Source organism: Leptonychotes weddellii, chromosome 1 (genome assembly GCF_054177405.1).
Source record: "Leptonychotes weddellii isolate Sample4059 chromosome 1, ASM5417740v2, whole genome shotgun sequence".
Lineage (NCBI taxonomy): Eukaryota > Metazoa > Chordata > Mammalia > Carnivora > Phocidae > Leptonychotes > Leptonychotes weddellii.
In genome coordinates, this window is record NC_138369.1 from 169,583,504 (window position 1) to 169,590,581 (window position 7,078).

Here is a 7,078-nt window from a genome sequence, read left to right on the forward strand (position 1 = left end):
TCTCTCTCTGTCAAATAAATAAATAAAATCTTAAAAAAAAAAAAAGAGGGCACGTTCTGCATGGAGCACTGGGTGTTATGCACAAACAATGAATCATGGAACACTACATCAAAAACTAATGATGTAATGTATGGTGATTAACATCACAATAAAAAATTTTTTAAAATTTAAAAAAAAAGATGTCCACTTGGAAGATTTTTTTAAAACTCAGTTAGAGGGGCGCCTGGGTGACTCAGTGGCTTAAGCATCTGCCTTTATCTGCCTTCCACTCAGGTCATGGTCCCAGGGTCCTGGGATTGAGCCCTGCATCGGGCTCCCTGCTCAGCGGGGAGTCTGCTTCTCCCTCCCCCTTTGCTGCTCCCCCTCCTTGCACTCTCTCTCTGTCAAATAAATAAATAAAATCCTTAAAATCAATCAATTAATCAATCTCAGGTACAAAATTCTGTACAAAATCTAGCTTACTGTTTAAGGTTTCCAATAAGACAGTTTTAAAAAAGGCAATAAACCTATTTTTAAGAGGCTATAATCTAAACTACAAATTCAGATAAATATTTTACCATATATATTCCAAGGAAAGAAAGGTGGGTGAATCTAAAGGTGCCACTGAGTTGCTGAACTTCCACTCTCTTCCTCCAAAATATCCTGAATGTCATCGGTCAATCAGTGCCTGAGACCTTCAGCCCACCTTGGACAAGTAGGGATGTCCATGCCAATGTGCATGTTAAATTTCCATAAAACTTGACTTCTTTCTTTTTTATCTTAACGTAAAATGAATATAAACAAAAGTTTTATTTTGTTATATCATCACATTAGAAACCATTAGTTAAAAATGTTCTCTTTTAGTATCTGCATTATGCTCTACAAAGAATATGATAGGGCTATGTTGAAAAACACACTTATACTAAAGTATAAGAAAATAGAATGGAAGAGAATTCAGAGCAAACACAATTTTCCCCAGTGTTTAGTTTTTACTCTCTTGTGGCTATTTTTTAAAACAGCTTTATTTGAGATATAATTATATGATTTACTAATTTAAAGTGTACAATTTGATGGTTTTTAGTATATTTATAGAGTTGTTCAACCATCATCACAATCGATTTTAGAACATTATCATCTTCCTACAGAGAAACCCTGTACCCATTAATAGCCATTCCCCATTTCCCCCCAACTTCTCCTCTCCCCTGTTCCAACCCTAGGCAGCCAAAAATCTACATTCCATATGACATTCCATATAAATGGAATCTTAAATATGTGGTCTTACATGAGTTTCTTTTAGTTAACATGTTTTCAAGGTTCATCCATATTGTAATATGTATCTGTACTTCATTCCTTTTTAGCCTAATAATATTCCATTGTATGGATACACCATTTATGCAGCAGTTAATGGATATTTGGGTCCTTTACACATTTTAGCTATTATGACTAATGCTGCTATGAACATTCATGTACCAGTATTTGTATGGGCATATATTTTCATTTCTCTTGGGTATATACCTAGGAATGGAATTACTAGGTTATATGGTAACATGTTTAACCTTTGGAGGAACGGTTAGACTGTACCATTTACCTTTTTCTACATTTTTTCCCACCAGCAATGTTTACATGTTCCAATTTCTTCACATACTCACCAACATTTGTTATTATTTTCTTCTTTTATTATAGTCATCTTGGCGGGTGTGAAGAGATATCGCACCCTGGTTTTGATTTGTATTTCCCTAATGGCTAATGGTGTTGAGCATCTCTTCATGTGCCAGTTGCTTATTAGTGTATCTTCTTTGTAGAAATGCCTATTCAGATTCTTTGCCCTTTTTAAATTGGAATGCTTGTGTTCTGATTATTAAGTTGTAAGAGTTCTTTATGTGTTACAGATACCAGTCCTTTATCAGATATATGATTTGCAAAATTTCTGCTATTCTGTGGGTTTTCATTCACTTCCTTGATAGTGTCATTTGAATATGAAGCAAGTAAATTTTTACTTTTGCTGATATCCAACATCAATTTTTTTCTTTTGTTGCTTGTACTTTTGGTGTCGTATTTAAGAAACCATTGTCTAATCCAAGGTCACAAAGATCTATACCTAGGTTTTCTTCTAAGAGTTTTATAGTTTTAGGTCCAATAGTTTGGTCTTTGATCCATTTTGAGTTAGTTTTTGTATACAGGGTGAGTTCTATTTGTTTTAAAATATGTAGTATAATTAAAAATATATTTGGTCTTTGTCCCTGGTTCCTGGAACATATCTCCTAAGTCTTAAAATCTCCTGAGTGATAGGAGTGCCTTTTGTATGCTTATAATATGACTAGTAACTGGGGTCCCCTGAGTAACTTTAGAATCAGGACTGGTCTCCAGAAGGACCAAGGCATGATTAGAGAGTTGTAATTTTCAGCCCCGCCTCACAACCTCCAGGAAGGGGAGAGGGGTTGGAGATTCAATTCAATCACTAATGGTCAATGATCGATTCAATCATCCTGTGTTATGAAACCTCCATAAAAACCTCTAAGTGATGGTGTTTAGAGAGCTCCTGGGTTGGTGACATATTGACATTTTTTGAAGGTCATGTGCATGAGAGGACATAGAAGCTCCATGCACCCACACACTCCCCCATACATTGCCTTATGCATCTCTTTCATTCGTTGTTCTTGAGTTGTATCCTTTATAATAAACCAGTAAACATAAGTATATTGTTTTGAATTCTAGCAAATTATTGGACTTAAGGATGAGGCTGTGGGAACCGTCAAATTCATAGCTGATTGGTGAGAGGTACAAGTGGCCCCTGGAACTTCTGACTCTGGTGTATGAAGTGCAGGTAGTCTTGTGGGACTAAGGCCTTAGCTAGTGGGGACTGCACTAATTCCAGATACTAAGTTTCAGAATTCAGTTGAATTGTTGGACCCTCAGCTAATGTCAGAGAATCAAAGAATCACAGAACTGCAATGTTGTTTCCTTTTTAATTCTTTTTTCCTTTTTTGAGAGAGTGAGTGGGGGAGGGGCAGAGAGTGACGGAAAGAGAATCCTAAGCAGGCTCCATGCCTGGTGTGGAGTCCAAGGCAGGGCATGATCCCAGGACCCAGAGATCATGACCTGAACCAAAATCAAGAGTCAGATGCTTAACCACCTGAGCCATCCAGGTGCCCCTACAATGTTGTTTTGACTGTTATTAGAAATTTCCTTCCCTCCTTCTCTCTCTCTCTCACTCTCCCTCTCTCTCTCTCTCTCACAAAAGTAAATTAAGTTCCATAATAAAAACTATAATGCTTAACAAAATCCATTTGCTCTCCTCTACTTCCTAGCCCCAGTGCAATTAAGGGCCAATGGATCAGTGAGCAGTTCAGGCAATGAAAAGCCCATCTACAGTTTCCCAGTCTCTCTCCCCTGCTGCTGAGACTTCAGAAGATCTTTCCTGAGATGTCATACTGGCCATCAGCCCAGTCCCTGAGTGATTATGTGCATAGAGGCCTTTGCTGACCTATGTTAGATATATAGTATGAACAATAACTACACTTCTACTGTGTTAAACCATAGTTTGTGTTTAGTTTAGTTTTATTTGTTTTGGCTGTCACAGAATATTGTAGCCTATCCTAACATAGGTCATTCTACTAATAATTTTCCATTAGCTTTCAACTATCAAGAGATAGAACAGCTTTCATGGAGTAATTTGGTGAAACTGCTTGCTTCTGCTTATTTAACAGAATGACCTTAAGAGTATGGTAATTTTTAAGTTACAAAATTTCTTACATAAGTAACGTAAGTTTTCTTCCTGGTATTCCTGAGTTAAGCAGAGTTGTATTCATATGTACACTTCACTGATAAGGAAACTTGGGCTTAAAATGGTTAAGGAAATTAACCACTTAACATTGCATGCCTAGCCAGCAGCAGATTTGCCTTACAAATCTCGGTCTATTTCCTCCTGGTCAATATACCTTTTGAAACCCTGGGGTTGGGCGCCTGGGTGGCTCAGATGGTTAAGCGTCTGCCTTCGGCTCAGGTCATGATCTCAGGGTCCTGGGATCGAGTCCCGCATCGGGCTCCCTGCTCCTTGGGAGCCTGCTTCTCCCTCTGCCTCTCTCTCTCTCTCTGTCTCTCATGAATAAATAAATAAAATCTTTAAAAAAAAAAAAAAGAAACCCTGGGGTTTTCAGGACTTCTAGGATCTCTTTCTAAAAAGTTTACTTATAATTTTCTGTTTCTGAATAAATTGATTTTCCATGTTGTTTGATCATTTAGCGTATTTCAAACAAATAATATAGTCAATCACACTATCGGTCCAATAGGTAATGATTAGGTTATCCTCAAGTGTTTTTCCAAGGTTATATGTGAAGTCAAAGAATCAAATGTGATCATGGGCCACAGGTTGGTTATCATTATTCAAGACAGTTTTTTTTATATATATAGAAATTATGTAATTTCATTTCTTTCAGTGTCCTTGTCTGGTTTTGGTATCAAGCTAATGCTGGCCTTGTAAAATGAGTTTGAAAGTGTTCCCTTCTCTTCAGTTTTTTGGAGGAGTTTGAGAAGGATTGGGTTAATTCTTTTTTAAATGTTCTATAGAATCACCAGTGAAGCCATCTGGTCCTGGACTTTCTTTTGTTAGGACATATTTCATGACTCATTCAATCTCCTTACTCATTATTTTTCTGTTCATATTTTCTATCTCTTCATGATTCAATCTTGGTAGCGTGTATGTTTTTAGGAATTTATCCATTCTTTTAAGTTATCCAATTTGTTGGCATATAATTGTTCACAGGAATTTCTTATAGTCCTTTGCATTTCTGTGGTATGAGTTGTAAGGTCTCCTCTTTCACTGCTAATTTTATTTAGGTCTTTTTTCTTCTTAGTCTAGATAAAAAATTGTCAATTTTGTTGGTCTTTTCAAAACACCAACTCTTATTTTCGTTGACCTTGTGAATTGTTTTCTAGTCTGTATGTCAGTTATTTATTTATTTATTTATTTATTTATTTATTTATTTATTTATATTTTATTTATGTATGTATTTGAGAGTGAGAGAGAGTGTTCATGAGCCCGGGGAGGGGCAGAGGGAGGGAAAGAGAGAGAATCCCAAGCAGACTCCATACCCCGCACAGCGCCTTACCCACAGCCTGATGTGGGGCTCTATCTCAGGACCCTGAGATCATGACCTTAGCTGAAATCAAGAGTGGGGTGCTTAACCGAATGAGCCACCCAAGCACCCCTGTGTATCATTTATTTTTGCTCTAATCTTCATTATTTCCTTTCTTCTGCTAGGTTGGGGTTTAGTTTGTTCATTTTCTAGTTCCTTGAGGTGTAAGGTTAGATTGTTTACTTGAGATCTTTCCTTTATTTTAATGTAGGTATTTATGACTATAAACTTCCCTCTGAAGGTTAGAACTGCTTCTGCTGTATCTCATAAGTTTTGGTACACTGGTCCAAGAAATTAGAAGCATCCAAGTTGGAAAGGAAAAATTAAAATTTTCTCTGTTCGCAGATCACATGATCTTATATATAGAAAACCCTAAAAACTCCACTAAAAGACTGTTAAAACTAATAAATTCAGTAAAGTAACAGAATATAAAATCATCATACAAAAATCAGTTGCATTTCAATACACTACCAATGAATTAAGAAAACAGTCCCATTTATAATAGCATCAAAAACAATATAATACTTAGAAATAAATTTAACCAAGGAGGTGAAAGATCTCTACACTGAAAACTATAAAATATTGATGAAAGAAATTGGAGAAGACACAAATGGAAAGATATTTCATGTTCATGGATTGGAAGAATTAATATTATCAAAATGTCTATGCTATCCAAAGTAATTTACAGATTCAATGCAATCCTTTTCAAAATTCCAATGGCATTTTTCACAGACTAGAAAAAACAATCATAAAATTCATGTAGACCCACAAATGACCCCAGATATCTAAAGCAATCTTGAGCTAGCAGATCAAAGCTGGAGGCATCATACTTCCTTATTTCAAACTATACCACGAAGCTACAGTAATCAAAGCCACATGGTACACGCATAAAAACATACCAATGGAACAGAACAGAGAGCCCAGAAATAAACTTACACATATTCGGTCAACTAATCTTCAATAAGGGTCCATGAATACAAAATGGGTAAAGAGTAGTTTCTTCAGTAAATAGTGTTGGAAAAACTGGATATCCACGTTAAGAAGAATGAAATTGAAACCTTATCTTACACTATACACAAAAACCAATTCAAAATGGATTAAAGACTTAAGTATAAGACCTGAAACTAAAACTTCTGGCAGAAAAAACAGGAAAAATCTCCTTGATATTAGTCTTGGCAATGATTTTTTGGAAAGGATACCAAAAGCAAAGGCGACAAAAGCAAAAATAAACAAAAAATAATGTGGGACTACATTAAACTAAAGAACTTCTGTGCAGCAAAGAAAACAATCAACAAAATGAAAAGACGCCCAACAGAATAGGATAAAATATTTGCAAACCACGTATCTGATAATGCATTATTATGCAAAATATATAAGAAACTGCTACAACTCAATAGCAAAAGTAACCAGATTTTAAAAAATGGCAAAGAATCTGAATAGACATTTTCCAATGACATACTGATGTCCAAGAGGTATATGAAAAGATGCTCAACATCACTAATCATCAGGGAAATGAACATCAAAACCACAATGAGATCACCTCACAACTTTTAGAATGGCTATTTTTTTTTTAAAGATAGTAAGTATTGGCAAGGATTTGGAGAAGAGGGAACACTGGTACACTTTTGGTGGGAATGTAAATTAGGACAGTCATTATGGAAAACAATAAGGAGGTTCCTCAAAAATTAAAAACAGAATTACAACATGATCCAGCAATGCCACTTCTGAGTATCCAAAAGAATTAAAATCAGAGTCTCAAAGGGATACCTGCACTTCCATGTTCATGGAAACATTATCCAGAATAGCCAAGACATAGGAGCTATGCCTATATTCATAGGCAGATGATTGGTAAAGAAAATGTGGTATAATTATGCTAAGTGAAATAAATCAGACAGAGAAAGACAAATACCATATGATTTCACTTATATGTGGAATCTCAAAGACAAACAACAACAACAAAACAC